This window comes from Puma concolor, chromosome B4, assembly GCF_028749965.1.
Source record: "Puma concolor isolate L17-30 chromosome B4, mPumCon1.1.hap2, whole genome shotgun sequence".
Taxonomy (NCBI): Eukaryota; Metazoa; Chordata; class Mammalia; order Carnivora; family Felidae; genus Puma; species Puma concolor.
Genome location: NC_141673.1, coordinates 112,749,644 through 112,766,725, shown reverse-complemented (window position 1 = coordinate 112,766,725; position 17,082 = coordinate 112,749,644). Strand labels below are relative to the sequence as shown.

The 17,082-nt window shown below is 36.3% G+C and overlaps 1 pseudogene; it reads left to right on the top strand.

The window, feature by feature from the left end:
* Positions 1 to 9,015: 9,015 nt before the first annotated feature.
* On the top strand, positions 9,016 to 15,412 carry LOC112867939 (large ribosomal subunit protein eL8 pseudogene; annotated as a pseudogene).
* The last annotated feature ends 1,670 nt before the right edge of the window (positions 15,413 to 17,082 follow it).

Sequence of the window (17,082 nt, the reverse complement as noted above, 5' to 3'; positions counted from 1 at the left end):
TGAGAAAGGCGCAAAACCACTTTTGTTGTATTCCTGCCGAAAACATTCATAACCAGAGTCCAGGCGTGAGGAGATATTAGCAAACCTCAACTGAAAGACATTCTACAAAATAATGGACTTGCATTCTTTTAAAGGTTAAGGTGAAAAAATACAAAGAAAGGGTTAGGAAACTGTTCCCAATTAAGGGTACTAAAGAGACATGCAACGAAATGAAATGCATGATTTCGAATTGATGAAATCTGAGTATGGACTGTGGATGAGACAGTGACATTACATCAATATTAAGCTATTTGACTTTGATAATTGTACTGTGATTATGTAGGAGAATGTTCTCTGTTCCAAGGAAACACACAATGAAGTAGTTACGGAATGGACATGATGTTTCCAACTTAGTTTTCAATGACTCAGGAAGACAAATTATCTATCTACATCTATCTAGAGAGAGATGGAAAAAGAATGATATAGCAGATGGGACAAAATGTAAGATATTGGTAAGTCTGGGTAAAAAGCATAAGAGAATTTCTTGTACTATTCTTTCAACTTTTCTGGAAGTTTGAAAATATAATAAAAATTTCCAAATAAGTGTCCCCAATATTGAACCTATCAGATTCAGGGTTATAATTATCAGCTTTTTCTTCAAGAATAGGGACTTAAAATTCCACCAGCAATCTTCCCCCTCCTCTAAGATGAAGAACCACTCTCCACCTGGTCTTTTCACTTGGTAGAATACATAGAACAGTTGTTCAAGGCCTCTAAAAAGGAAATAATAGCTGACACACTGGGGTATATGTCTGAATTGGAAGTTCCATTGAATTGGTGACGTTTACCATTTGGTTTCTCCTTTGCTGTATCCCCTGGCCTGAACTCAACAGAGCCTGAAACCTGGAAGATGGTTTCAGGACACAGAAATAGAAAGAGCTAGAAGATGACCTCTGGTTCTGGCTCTAGGAACATGAAGGGGAGCTCTTAACTCTCAGAGAGGGGGTGGAGGGGTACCCTGTTATTCTTTTTATCTTTTTTGTTTTTATTTTTTCTCTGTTTACTTGTACCCTATTCCCAAGGTCATCTGTATATCTCCACTGGTGGCTGAAACAATGGGGTTGTGCAAGAATCTAAAACTCTGAGAGAAGAAACCGTGATCTCAAGGGGACAAGACAATCCCGATGGCATATTTTTATATCTGTCTTTCTTCCTCTAGGCCCAGGACACAGGCATGGTCACAGGAAGTGCATGGTAGACTGCGATAATTTAAGCCCCCATCTGCTGGCTTGAGGACTGAAAAAAGGAGCCCCAAGGAACTGGAAAGTACTGGTGTGGTCATAGAAAGAAAGAAGCTCAGGAAAGCAAACTTATAAAGTAAAGTGAACTCCTGGCCCCCCCTTGAGCTGCTCATGTCTGGATTGACACCCAAACAGCTGAGGCAGGTGCACCTTGAAAGCTAAACTAAAGGATAGACCATTACCTGTGTCCCAGACTGGCTCCAGGTGGTACACATATGGGACAGTTCTGAGTGGCAAGCACTATAGAGGTTTTCAAAACCAAACTGACATGGGAATGACAACTGAAATAAGGGTAGTCATGACTCAACCAAATCAAATTGTTTGCTAAAACAAAAATACCAAAATTCTCAATAGCACTTAATCAAGATCTAGGGCCCTATAATATGTTATTCATAATGGTAATGACAAAATTCAAAATTGTATGACATAGAAAGAATCAGGAAATATTAACTCACATGAAAAAAGACAACAAATAGATGCCTACAATGAGATGACACAGATTTTGGATTCTCTGACAAATACTTTAAAGCAGCTACTATAAAAATGCTTGAGCAGGCAATTACAAACATTCTTGAAACAACGTTAAAATACAGTCTTATTAAAGAAAAAACAAGGTATGTGAGACCACATGGGAATTTTAGGACTGTCAAATACAATAAACAAAATAAAAAAATTCATGAAATGGGCTCAAAGGCAGAATGAATATGACAAGAGTGAAGATTCAGTGCACTTGATGATAGAAAAAATAGGTATTATCCAATCTGAACAGAAGAGAATAAAAAATCAAAACGATGGAAAAGGATCTGGCGTCATGAAACAGTGCCAAAAGTTCTAAATGAAAAAAAAAAGTCTAAATGCATGTCATCAGAATTCCAGAAGGAGAAAAGTGAGATTCAGAACAATATTTGAAAAAATAATGGCTAAAACTTCCAAATTTTGATGAGAGACACAAATATATAGATTCAAGAAACTGAATGAGCCCCAAATAAAATATAGAAAAAGAATTCCACACCCAGATATATCATATTCAAACTGAGAACTGAAGACAAACTAAAAAAAACCAAAAAACAAAAAACAAAACAAGGCAGGAAAGCAACCAGAGAAAAGCAACAAATTACTTAGAGGGGAATGACAATGCAAATGACTGGGGATTTCTCATCAGACTTCATGGAGGCCAGATTAGAAAGGAAGAAATAAAACTGTCACTGTTCACAGATAATATGATTTTCTTTACAGATAATCCAACGGATTTATAAAAATACTCTTAGAACTAATAGATAAGTTTGGCAAGATTTCAGAATACAACGTCAACACACAAACATTAGTTGTATTTCTATATAAAAGCAACAAACAACTGAAAACTTAAGTAAGTACAATATATCATTTACAATAGCTCTAAAAAAGAGAAATATTAGGTATAAATCTGACAAAGCACATGTAGAATCTGTATGCATAGAACATAAAATGCCAGGGAAAGAAAACAAAGACCTAAATAAATGGAGGGACATTTCATGGTCATATATTAGAAGGTTCAACCTAGCAAAGATAAATTAATCTACAGATTTAATGCAATTCCTATCAAAATCCCAGCAGGATATTTTATAAATGTGGACAAGCTGATTCTAAAATTGATATGGAAATAGAAAGGAACTAGTCAGAACACTATTGAAAAAGAAAAGCAAAGTTGAAAGAATCATACTACCCAATTTCAAGACTGATTTATGAACTCATGGTAATCAAGACAGTGTGGTATCGATGAAAAGATACACACATTGATTAATGGAACAGAAATTGTCTAGAAATTGACACACACAAATATGGCCTATTGATTTTGAAAACATGCAAAAGCAATTCAATGGGAAAAGGATAACCTTTATGACAAATGTTTGGAACAATTGAACATTCATTTGCAAAAAATTAAGATAAACTTTAACCTAACCCCTAGATTGTATAAAGAGCTTAACCCTCTAATGCACCATAGATCTAAAAGTATTAAAATAAGACTAGAAAACATTTAGAAGAAAACATAGCAGAAAATCTTCAAGAGCTGGAGTAAGGCAGAGTTTTTACACATGACAGCAAAACCTGATGCATCAGAAATTCAATATTTGGACTTTGTCAAAAATAAAAATATTTGCTCTGTGCATAATATTCAACTATAAGAACACAACCGAATTTTAAGAATGGATGAAATACTTAGACACTTCATCATGAAGGGTATAGGGAAGGCAAATATGCATATGAAAAAGATGCTCCATATTATCAGTCATTAGGCAAATACAAATGAAAACCACAATAAGTTAGTGCTACATAGGTCTTAGAGAATCTAAAATGTAGCAAGTGCTGGCAAGGATAACTGAGCTACAGAAACCCTCATACACTTTTGGTGGGAAGATGACCCAGCTACTCTAGAAAACACACTTTGGCAATTTCTAATAAAGTAAATGTATACTTACTCCATAATCCAGCAATCCACTTTTAAGTATTTTACCAAGGAGAGATAAAAATATATTCACAGAAATCCTGTACACAAAAATACAGATTTTCAGGGGTACATGCACCCTGATGTTTATAGCAGCACAGTCAACAATAGCCAAACTATGGAGAGAGCCCAAATGTCTATCAGCTGATGAATGGATAAAGAAGATGTGGTATATATATGAAAGGGAATATTACTCAGCCATCAAAAAAATGAAATCTTTGCAATGACATGGATGAAGCTAGAATGCATTACACTAAGCTTAATAAGTCAATCAGAGAAAAACAAATACATGATTTCACTCATATGGGAATTTAAGAAACAAAACAATTGAACGTATGGGAGGGAAGAAAAAGAGAGGGAAACAACCATGAGAGACTCTTAGAGAACGGAGATGTCTGGGTGGCTTAGTCTGTTAAGCCTCTTGATTTCAGCTCAGTTCATGATCTCAGGGTCATGAAATTTCACTGGACATGGAACCTGCTTAAGATTCTCTCTCTCTCTCTCTCTCTCTCTCTCTCTCTGTCCCTCCCCCTCTTATATTTTCTCTTTCTCTCTAAAAAAATAAAAATAAAGATAGAGAACAATCTGAGTGTTGATGGAGGGAAGTGGGTGAGGGATGGGCTAGATGGGTGATGGGCATTAAGGAGGGCACTTGTGACGATCACTGGGTGTTGTCTGTAAGTGATGAATCACTGAATACTACTCCTGAAACCAATATTGCACTGTATACTCACTAACTAGAATTTAAATAAAAATTAGGAAGAAAAAAAAGAAAACCTGTACACAAATTTTACAGAATTTCTGTTCATAATTGCCCTATACTGGAAAGAACTCAAATTTCTTTTAACAGGTGAGTGGTTACATGAGCTGTGGTACATCCATGCAATGGAATATTACTTGCCATTAAAAGGAATGAACTATTGATACATGCAATACTTTTGATGAATAATTAAAAGGTATTCTGTTGAGAGAAAAAAGCCAGTCTCAAAGGTTACATATTATACTCTTCCATTTATATAACATTCTCAAAAAAGACAAACAATATCATTTTTCCCAGAAGCTGGGGAATGGGAATGGCGTGATTATAAAAGGCTAGCAGGAGGGAGTTCGGGGAGACTAAGGAAACCTCTCTGGTTCCAGATTGTGCTGAGAGCCACATGATTCTGTACATGTGTTCCATTTCAACTGTACACAAAAAGTCAAATTTTACTGTATGCAATTTTAAAATTAAAATAAAAGAAAAAAATCAACTATAATTTACTTAAGAATAAATTTACCTTCTAAATAGGTAGAGAAAATTCAACAGAACCACCAACTGAGGATCAGCTGCTGTAGGTGAAATTCATTTTGTTTTCATGTTACTTTGGGGAATTTGGAGAATAACATCCATCAACAATAATTCAGTCATTTTGGAACCTGAGGACTACTCAGTTGCCTTCTAGAAACAATCACCCTATGTAGCCCTGTGCGGAGAGTGTGGGTATTCTGCTGACTTGGGATATCAATTCCTATCTTCCTCATGTTCTGGAGCTGGAGCTGATTCAAATTGAGGTAGATGATGAGAGTGGGGAGTGGCCAAGGAGGACCAGCTGCCAAGTTTCCAAGTGTCCTCGCAAGATTGTATCATCTATAATGAGTTCACAGTGGCACAGAGTATGACCCTCACACTTATGGGGTCAGAGATTTGATCCTGTCATTGCCTCTGAGTTGATTGGATGCTGAGAATGTAGTGAAGATCCTTCCTAGCCTCTATATCCATTTACAATTGTGAGTTGACACTCTTTCTTAGAATCGTCTAACTCTCTTTGCCAGATTTCATGCTCAACCAGCAGCCTTCTAGTAATTCATTTCTTTATTCATTCTTTCACTATACATTTCTCAAGTACCTTCAATATGACAAACATTACACTGGGTGCTGGGCATACAAAAATAAATAATGCATATCCACTGCTTCGAGCAGCTCATAGATTTTGCTGCAGGGGAGAGAATGTGATGGCCAGTTGACAGGTATTCCAGGCCCGGTGGCAATGATTTTCCACATTGTGATTTAACAAGGTAAGCTTAGGTACAGCCAGTCATTCTTTTGTGAATTTGCTTAACAAAAATCATTATCCCTGAATTTCACTACACAGAGGAAAAATGATGAAACCCCAGGATTGGACCCCAAATGCATGACTCCAGTGAGGAATTGTCCACCTGTGAAATTCCAGCCTATATCACACCACTAATGATCCACCCTGGAATCTAAAGGGTGGCTGCCTTTATACTCAATCCACACTCAGCAATTGTACTCCAACTCTTCTCTCTCCTTCCTTTCCTGTTTCTATCATTTGTAATACAACACAGTGTCCTCTCCAGGCTGCAAACTGAGCTCCAGAGCTGTTTCAGTCATGCTTTTATTCTCTTGCTTCTTCTATCCTTTGCAGTGAATTCAGGGCTTTTACAATAATATTGTGAATGAATTATAATTTATGTTTATGAGAAAGAGGGGAGGAAGGAGAGAGAGGGAGGGAGAGACAGAGAGAAAGAGGGAGGGAGAGAGAGAAGGGGAGGAAAAGGAAGAGAATGGGGGAAATTAAACCACTTGGGATTTGTAGTATCTTTAAGTACCTCTTAAGTAAAGCATATTTTTAATAGATTAGTTCAAGAAATACACTCTTCAATGGAAAAAAAAATGAGTTCTAATTTTTGCTGCCACCTGTTAGCTATGTTATCTTTGTAAGGTAATTATCATCTCCAGCCTTGGTTTTCTTAACCATAAAATGAAATGATTGGGCTAGAGAATTTCTAAATCATCCCAGTATCCATTGATTCTAGTATTTTTCAAGACGAAATCCTCTCTTCAGATCCTTCACTGTTTTGTTCAATGATTTGTTTCACTATTTTCTCCTGACACTTAAAAGGGCTTTGTGATAGCTACTAGTTGCAAAAAAATATTTCCCATAAATATCATATCATATATGTTTCCTGTTAGGGCTTCTGACATTCCACATGTTTTCAAAGGTAATGGGAAATACTGGAGACAATTTAAGGGTCATTATTGTGTTAGCCAAGAAAATAGCTAATGATGACTTTAGCTACCAGACTATTCAGCCGATCATAGAACCCATTAGCTCAATTAAGTCAATCAAATAGAAAAAAACATTTAGGCTTAAAAAGCCGCCCACCACTAACTACTATTTGCCAATGAAGCTTCTATTTCATGGTGAATTCAAATTGTTTATTTCTTCTATGAAGAAGAAAATGACCAGATCATCTGATTTAGCAGATACGGTTATTCAAGATCACTTAGCATATATAATTATACACCAAATATTCCACTAAATCACAATTTCAAGAAAGCAGCTAAGACTAGAAGTCTTCTGTTGTGAATAAGACTTGAGCTTTCTGGAGTGTAGTATTATTCACTATATTGAGGTAGGTATGGGAGGAAGCCAAGGTCTTTTCTTGCCTTAGGAAAGTTTCTCAATCCTGGGATGGTCTATATGTTCAGATTAGTGAGAAGGCAAGGGACTAGTATTGATATAAACATTTATAATTCCAAATGTTCTGTCTAGTTCTAGTTGTTTACAGCATTCAGACATTGAGTACTCATTTAAGCTTTCAAAGACTAAGCCCTCCAGATAATGCTGTCTTTAACTTAAAGTTGTTTGTTTGTTTGTTTGTTTGTTTTTGTTTGTTTTGTTTTTTATTCAAGTGGGTGCCTCACAGGATGTTTGAAGTGACTCATGGAGAGAAAAGAAAATCCCTGGTCATATTATTTATTTATTAAGTGTGGTTATTATATTCAGGCCATGGTATTGCTGGATAGAATCGGTCCATTGAAAGACTATTCAAAATTGATACAGTGAATATTTTATTCAATTATAAATTTAACAACTGATGTAATCAGTAGTGTGCTGGCAAATGTTTGACAACTGGCTTTCCAGCAGTGGTTTTCTTGGTGTAGACTGATATACCCAACCTACCGATGTAATTTCATCCAAATTGCACAGTTGCTAGAAATTCAACAATGTTAACAAATAAGGAAAAGAATGGCTTTGAATATAATTGGCATTCCAAGAAAATTATTGTTAGACAACACACTTTTATTCCAAATTAAAGAGGGTGTTGGGTCACTTTTTTCCGAAGACCCCTGTCAAGGATCCCTTTAGAAAAAGGCTGGACTTCAGGAAATTTACATTCTAAATATCAACACCTGCTGTGTGACCCGGGGCAGGTCATCCCATTTCTCTGGGACTCATGTATAAAATAAACAGATTGCCTACTTGAGAGATGTTAAATTCTCTTCCATTTCTGATTTCTGCTATTTTGTATGCAATTAAGTCCAAAACTCATCTAAGGTACAGATAGTGGATCTGGAGACAGAAGTGATCACTAACCAGAAATGAGTAGGAAGTCTCCAGTTCTTCCCCAGGGGCTTGCTAGGATCTTGGTTTCTCTCTAAGAGAGATGTTTTGTAATTGATCATGTGTAAGGGTAGGGTCAGATCTGCTTTCTCCGAGGCCTCTCCTCCCTTCTGCCAATGATTTCACCTTCATCTCAGCCCATCCAATGCTATGTTTAGTCCTGCCTTTAAAAAAGGTGAACTTTTGTCTCCATCCCCACTTCTTTCCCCTACATAGCAAAAGATGGTCGAGTATATATTCTTTCATATTTGTGTTGAAATACTCACTGCTAGGAGCAACACAAGAATACCAAATTTGTAAAAACAACACATATTTAGGTTCTCTAAAATAATACAATAATAAAATGAAACCAGTTCCTATTGTCACTTATTGTGCCCTGTTCAATTGTACCTTAAGATTCATTCGTTTTATTGATACGTATCTATTTAAACATCAGTTCTGCACACAATCTAGTCAATATATATCTGTTGAATGCATAAATGAATGAATGGCTGACATATCTGCCTGTATGGATGACATGGTCTCTCTAGTCATTTTCAGGCTGGTAGTGCTATGACAGATTTTTCCTATTTCCATATTTTTCTTTATGTTCTCTGTTTATTTCTAGAGAACAGAAAACCACCTCTTTCACTGTGGGGGTGGGGATTTTGGCAGGAAAGTCATACTCTTTACCTGTCAGCTACCTTCCAGAAACACATGAACTGAGAGACCGAGAAAGCAGACAACGTGCCATACAATTGCTAACAGTTGGTAGAGCAGCAAGTGCACTGAAGTGGGTGGCATTTGTCCCTATTTCTACCCTCTGATCCGAAGCTTGTACAACAGATGTACTGGGGGCTGAGGAATGGCGGTGCTCATTTGTGGAGGTGAAATGCTAGAGAATGCGCAGGCCACGACTAGCAGCGGAAGCACAGAGCTGCAGGCTGATGAACCTGTTGGTCCTGCTGGGTGGTTTTCCTTCAGCAATGTTTTTAACCATTTGCAATGTTAGAAGCACTGACAAGTATTGCTAATGTTAACATTTCATTATCAGGCGAGACTGCCAGAACTAGATTGTGTGGAACTTTTTGAAAATACTGTCCTTTTATGTTTCTTTCTGGGTAAAATTTAACCTCCAACTTGACAAAATTATCATCCCCCAAACCTTTTATGTTATTGTTGTTAACCATAAAAATGGCATAGAAGTATTACAATTTTTTTTTTAATTTTTTTTTCCAACGTTTATTTATTTTTGGGACAGAGAGAGACAGAGCATGAACGGGGGAGGGGCAGAGAGGGAGGGAGACACAATTTTTAAAATACATTTTAAATTTTGGTTTTTGAGACAAAGAGCAAGCGGGCACACAAGTGGGGGAGGGGCAGAGAGGAGAGAGAATCCTAAGTAGGCTATGCTCCACCAGCACAGAGCTCGATGTGGTGCTTGAACACATGAACTGTGAGATTATGACCTGAGCTGAAATCAAGAGTTTATGACATAAACCAAGATCAAGAGTTGGACGCTCAACTGACTAAGCCACACAGGTGACCCTGAAAGTATTATAATTCTAAAGTTACTTAATAGTTTTTTTCTGTAATCACCCTGATATCTTTTTATTTGTACATTATTTAATACTTTTTCTTATTCCTACTTTATTTCTTTGTTTTATTCTAGTCTCATTTGGGTTTTCTTTTCTCCCACATGTGTCCATATTTCTCTAAGTAAAAAAAAAAAAAAAAAATCTTAAAGAGTTGTAGGAATAACTGTATATTTAACATACTAAATACATTCTTCACAGGACCTTATGGTATATTTCTGAAATAAAAATAGTAAAACAAATATCCCTGACAGAAGGGTAGTTAACTCACAATTATAAAATTGGAGTTAATCCTTAATTTCATATTTTAATCAGTGTGCATCTTTAAATTAGTTTTATGATTTTTTTTGACCAATCAAAAGTTGAAATTGCATACATTTTAAACACTCCAAGATTTTTTTTTAAGTGAGAAGATATAGAAGACACAGCATTCTGACTTTTTAAAAGATTGGGAGATTGGGGCGCCTGGGTGGCGCAGTCGGTTAAGCGTCCGACTTCAGCCAGGTCACGATCTCACGGTCCGTGAGTTCGAGCCCCGCGTCAGGCTCTGGGCTGATGGCTTGGAGCCTGGAGCCTGTTTCCGATTTTGTGTCTCCCTCTCTCTCTGCCCCTCCCCCGTTCATGCTCTGTCTCTCTCTGTCCCAAAAATAAATAAACGTTGAAAAAAAAAATTAAAAAAAATAAATAAATAAATAAAATAAAAAAAAGATTGGGAGAGAGGGAGAGAGAGAGAGAGAGAGAGAGAGAGACAGAATATGAGAATATCTGTTTCTAATTACACAGACTATTTAAGAAAAAGAATTTAAGTCAGCTGATATTTTTCCTTTAATTATTTATGATTCAAACCAGCTCATTCTTTTCCTTTCATTATTTACACGACGTCTAATAACTGGTCTGATTGAGTTTAAATATTTGCAGTGGTTTGTTCTTGGCTTCATGTTTGTAGAAACACGTGTTTCACCAGCAGGAGTTTTATACTGTTCATGAAACACAGTGCTGCAAAGGGCAAATTTTTTATTTTCTTCATTTTGATTCTCTTCTTACACCCACAATATAATGCAAATTAGGTCATTGGTTATTAACAATATTGTCAATCAAGAGAGTATAATTAGTAATAAACTATGCGTGCCTGAGCTCAAATTATATATTTTGCTTTAGAAGATTTCATCAATAAAAACCCAACATATCTGCTCATAATCTGGATTCTGAATCCAATGAAAGGATTATGGTATAGAATATGTAGGTGAAAAGAACTTTAAAAACATTATCACCATCATACCAAATATCTGCTATTACTTAAATTGTCTCGAAGACCTTAGCACTGTAGCTAGTGGAGACCAGTTTACCTAAGACACTACCTTTCCTCTACAAGGCAAGTCCTTGCCCCTTTCACATAGTGAGTTCATGTAGAACAGAGAAATTTATAGACAGAATAATTATAAAACCTTTCATGATTGCGAAACTGTAAAGGGATTCAGTTGGCAATAGTCAGAAACAGCTTTTTTGGGTTTGGCCTTAGAGCAAGGCCTTCTTCTCCCTCATCTCTACACAAAGTTATTAACTGCTGTGATAGGGGGCTGGTTACCTCTACCCTGCATTCCTATGTAGGTATGAATTAATTTCCAAATGCCAATGCGTGTATTTTTTCCTTTTCATGCATCATATTTGGGGACACAGCTGGAAATATTATTCTCTGTGCCACATGCATACACTCAGCACAGTCTCTTGCTCACTGAGTGGAGTCAATGGGTAAAGAAATTGCTCATCCATCCTTTACTTTTATCTTGGTGTGTGGACAACAAATTGTCTAAAAATTGATACAAATTTCTACAGTAATGAAAAGAAAACAGAAAATGGAGAGAAAATAATAGAGTCTGTGCCTTTAAAAAACTAACACTTGTATGCCATCAGTCAGTGATTTTAGAATTGAAGAATATTAGAGATCTTGAAAGAAGTGCAAAAGTGAAAATGAATTGCCTTGGTATAAAGTAAAAACACTCAGAATCAGAAGATCTGGAAAGTCAAATATTTTATGAACAAAAAAAAAATTTTCACTGTAGCTTATATGACTACCATAGGTCATTTTTCTAAATGTCGAAATGACACCATATAACGAGTATCTGAGAGGGATCAAACTTTGAGAGTACAGGGCAGGGATCTCCAAGTTCTTGAGAGTTATAAGCCTCATTGCTATTTCAGTTTTAGATGTTTCCCTCATACCTACAGGTGATTTTCAGCACATTTTAAAAATTTAAACCGGACTCAAATGAAATACATATATAGTAAAAGGAATCCATTTGAATTGAGAGAGGAAGTTAAGGGCAATGTTTTACTCTGATTATGGAGTGTGTATTTTTGAACAGTAAGCCTATGTTAAAATATAATTAGTGTAATAAAAAGTAATATTAAAAGGAAGAAAGTAATCCCTTACGTGAAAGAATACTATGATATTTATACATCTTTACCTCTATCACTATATATTACTTTGAGTTAATAGTATGGAAAAAATGGAAATAGAATAAAGAAAAAGAACACAATCACATGTGTTTACCAAATTCTACAAATTAATACTGTTTTGTGAATTTTTGCATTATTCCTTGGAAAGCTAGATCTATTCTGGGATGTTTTCAGATTAATACTTGAAATCATCTCTGCTATAAAGAGAAAAATAAACAAATAAATAAAAATTCAGAGCATATCCAGACAAAAATGTCCCTGATTGAACAGAAAAGTTCTGAACTCATTGTTGTTCTTGGATAGATCTCCCAAGAGCACTTTTTATGAATCATGTATCTGATTGTTCACAGAGATTCCTCAGTAAGATGCCAAAATACCTCCTTTTGATCAGTTAGGCCAGAGACCAGAAGACACCCAATATTACTGTCATTACTTTTGCTCCTGGAAAGATGGCAGAATTCTAGGGAAATTTTAGTCCTGCCATGGAATTTAAGATAATGCTGAGAGTTTAAGAAACTATAGGATGCCCCAAAAGATACTGATATTTTGGGCTTCCAAGCACCTATGAGGCTATTTGTAAATATTGGCTGAAGGAGAAATAGAAGGACGGGACAGAGAAAGGAAGGGAAAGGGAAAAGAAGGAAAGAAATTTGATGGATTCATGCATTTACACAAATTACTTTGAATGGAAATGGCAATCTAGAAATAGCCTTATTCCTACCCTCAAAGTAAACAAAGTCCTTAGGACAGAGTTTCTTATTCTATACCCTAAAAACATATTCTGTGCCTAGCATAGGACTAAGAAGAACTCAAGTGTTCATTAATGTAAATGATACGAAATAATAAAGATAAAAACCCAAGTACTCATGTGATGTACTGTAGAGACTTTAAAGGTATGTTAAAACTGAGTTCATATTTTGCCCCTAACATATGCCATTTTTAGCTCTTGAAGTCACATATGTCTACTCTAGACAAAACAATCTCATGATTTTTCAAGCAGCAAGCAAGCAAAGGGGAAAAGTGTGAGAAGACTTTTGGGAGAAAAAGCTATGGTTGGAGAAGTGGTCAGCGACAAGAAATAAACTAGATAATTACAGGAAGATCAAAGAACTTTATACGTCTCAGTAAGTAATCAGATTGCATTTAAGAATCCTCAGCCAGGAAAGTCTGATTCTGTCTATGATACAGTAAATGATGCAAAACTAACTCTCCTATTGAGAATAACTATAAAACTGGACAAAATATATGAGGCAATTATTGCAGGCTTTGAAAAACAGTTAGTGCCAGCCTGCTATCCCTGAGAGAAGGTAAACTTGCAATCATGCCATCTCTGCATAGGGAAAATTTTCTGACTATGGCCTAGGGAGGTGGAGCCCAAGCAGAGCTTGATGATCGTCCTGAGTGAAGAAAGTAGAAATCAAGTATAAGACATTTAAAGTAACTAGAATCTGTGAGACAGGGCACTGGGAAGGGCAGCCGTGCAATGGAGTAGATCATGGCAGAGGATTTAGCTGAGTATGCACAAGATAAGCAATGAATGGCTTCCTGGAGAGCAGCAACAGAGTAGAAAGTGTAACTGGGTTACTAGAAGTTGAACAGAGCTATAAGATGCTGGGGTTCTAGTCCAGTTTCAGTGGAAAGACCTTGTATCCATTTTGGCATCCATTTGACACAGCAGAAAAGCCACTTGTTTAGGAATAAGAACCAAGTCCCAGAGGAAGGCCTACCACAGGTATGACCTTAAAAAGCTTAAAATAAAACCATCTGTACACAAGTTCAACTTGATTAGTTAGCGACTGGACAGTCTACCAGAGTAGAAGTCAATACTTGCCAGGAAGAAGATCACAGAATCTTAAAACTCTAAGATTTATCATCTATGCTGTTGAGAATGCAATAAAAATTACTAGATATTTAAAAAATAGAAAAATTTGACCAATAATCAAGAAAAAAAAAAACAGATAATGTATCTTCAGGTGAAGCCAACATTGGAGTTAGTACCCTAAACATTAAAACAGATATAATAAATATGTTCAAGGATTTAAAGAAAAATAGTGTCATAATTATGAATTGTTAGAGAGTCTCAGCAGAGGGATGGAAACAAAAAAAAAAATAAAGAGAGAAAAAAGGAAATGGAATTCTTGAACAAGACTTCAATAACTTAGGATTTTTAAAATTCAGAAATAATTAATGGTATACTGAAAATAAGTCAGGACCAAGAAGACAGATTGGTATAAACAATCCAGTCTGAAAAATGGAAAAAGAAATAGGTGGAAGAAAAGTAAAGATGTTCAGAAATCTGTGGCATAATATACAATTTCTAACTTCTGTTGGAATTAGAACCCCAGAAAAAGTAAATGATAATATTTTAAGAAATAGAGAGCTCTCTCCTCCAGCCAGCCAAGATCCAAAGGAAAGAAGGCTAAGAGGAAAAAGGTGGCTCCGGCCCCTGCTGTCATGAAGAAGCAGGAAGCCAACAAGGTAGTCAATCCCCTGTTTGAGAAAAGGCTCACTAATTTTGGCTTTGGACAAGACTTCCAGCTCAAAAGGGACCTTACCCACTTTGTCAGATGGCCTTGCTACATCCAGCTGCAGTGTCAAAGGGCTATTCTCTATTAATGTCTTAAAGTGCTTCCCACAATTAACCAGTTCACCCAGGGCTTGGACCACCAAACAGCTACTCAACTGCTTAAGGTGGCCCACAAATACAGTCCAGAGACAAAGCAAGAGAAGAATCAGAAATTGTTGGCTGGGGCTAAGAAGAAATCTCCCTCAAGGGGAATGTCCCCACTAAGAGGTAACATGTCCTTTGAGCTGGGGTTAATATTGTCACAACTTTGGTGGAAAACAAGAAGGCTCAGTAGCAATGATTGCACTTGATGTGGATCCCATTGAGATGGTGATTTTCTGGCCTGCCCTGTGTCATAAGATGGGAGTTCCCTACTGCATTATCAAAAGGAAGGCCAGGCTGGGGCATTTGGCCCACAGGAAGACCTGCACACTGTTGGCTTCACGGAGGTTAACTTGGAAGACAGAGGAGCTCTGGCTAAGCTGGTGGAAGCTATCAGGACCAATTATAGTGACAGATATGGTAAGATCCACCATCAGTAAGGAGGCAACATCCTGGGTCCAAAGCTGGTGGCTCACATTGCCAAGTTGGAAAAGGCAAAGGCTAAAGAACTGGCCACCAAATGGCTAAGTGTACCCTGCTGAATGTTCTGCACATAACTGTAATAAAAAGTTCTTTTTCAAAAAGAAAAGGGGAAGCGCCTGGGTTGTTCAGTCGGTTGAGCGTTGACTTTGGCTCAGATCATTATCTCACAGTTTGGGAGTTCGGGCCCTGTGTCAGGCTCTGTGCTGACAGCTCGGAGCCTGAAGCCTGCTTCAAATTCTGTGTCTCCCTCTCTCTCTGCCCCTCCCCTGCTCATACTCTGCCTCTCTCTGTCTCTCAAAAATAAATAATTGTTAAAAAAAATTATAAAAAAATAAATAAATAGAAGGAAGGAATGACTCAAATGTTCCTAAGTTTGATGGAAAACATCAATTTACACATTCAAGAAGCTCAGTGAACCATAAGCAAGATAAATGCAAAATAAACCACATTAAGCCTGTCATAGTCAAATTTCTAAAAGCCAAATATACAGAAATAAGCCAAATTAAAAACAATTATATATGAGGGAAATAGCAAAACAAATAATGCCTTATTTCTTATCTGAAACAATGATGTCCAGAATACAATGGAACAAGATTAAAAAAAAATTTTTTTAATATTTATTCATTTTTTAGAGAGAGAGAGAGAAACAGAGCATGAGTGGGAGAAGGGCAGAGAGAGAGGGAGACACAGAATCTGAAGCAGGCTCCAGGCTCTGAGCTGTCAGCACAGAGCCCAATGCAGGGCTCGAACCCACAAACTGTGAGATCATGATCTCAGCCAAAGTTGGATGCTTAACTGACTGAGCCACCCAGGTGCCCCAGAAGAAGAATTTTTTAAACGTTAAAAACAAAAAGAAATAGAATAAAAAAAAATTCAGAATTCTAAACTACATTGTAGAGAAGATACCCTTCAATATTAACATACACAAAGACATTTTCAGACAAAAGAAAACTGGAAGAATTTATTCTGATAGACCTGAGTTGTAAGAAATAATTATGGATATTTTTAAGACTGAAGGGAAATGGAAATTTGGGCTTTCAGGAAAAACTGAGGACACCAAAAATGATAAAAGAAAGAATAAATAGAAAAGACTATGCTTCTTCTTCCTTCTATAATTTCCTAAATGGCAGGTAATCATTTAAAATGAACATAATAATATTGTAAGGTAGGATTTATTCATTATGTAGAAATAAAAGCATGACAACATTAACACAAACATAGGGGAGTAAATGAAATCATACTGTGGCAGGTGTATTATATTTGTACACTGTGAAATGTGAAGAATTGGATGTGAAGTGTGAATTGGAAAGTCAGAAGTGGAAGTGTGAGGTATGAGGTGTAAAGTGGTATAATATTGACTCAAATGGACTTTGATAGGTTTGGGATATATCATAATCCCTTACTAATCATTTAAAAGTAATTAAACTCAATTATAATCATGATTACATTAAATACAAATGATCTAAATGCTCAAATATAAAGGTTGAGATTGTCAAAATGAATTTGAAAAATGCAAGACCCAATGGTATGCTGCTATATGAGATGTATTTTAAATATAAATATATAGTTGAGGTTGAAACTACAAGGATGGAAAAATATATATCATAAAAACTATAAGCAAAGTAAAGCAGGCATGGCTATACTAAGATGAGATCAAATTAACTTTAGAAACAAGAGTATTACTATATCTGAAGAAGAACAATTTATGCTGATAAAAAACCCAATTCAT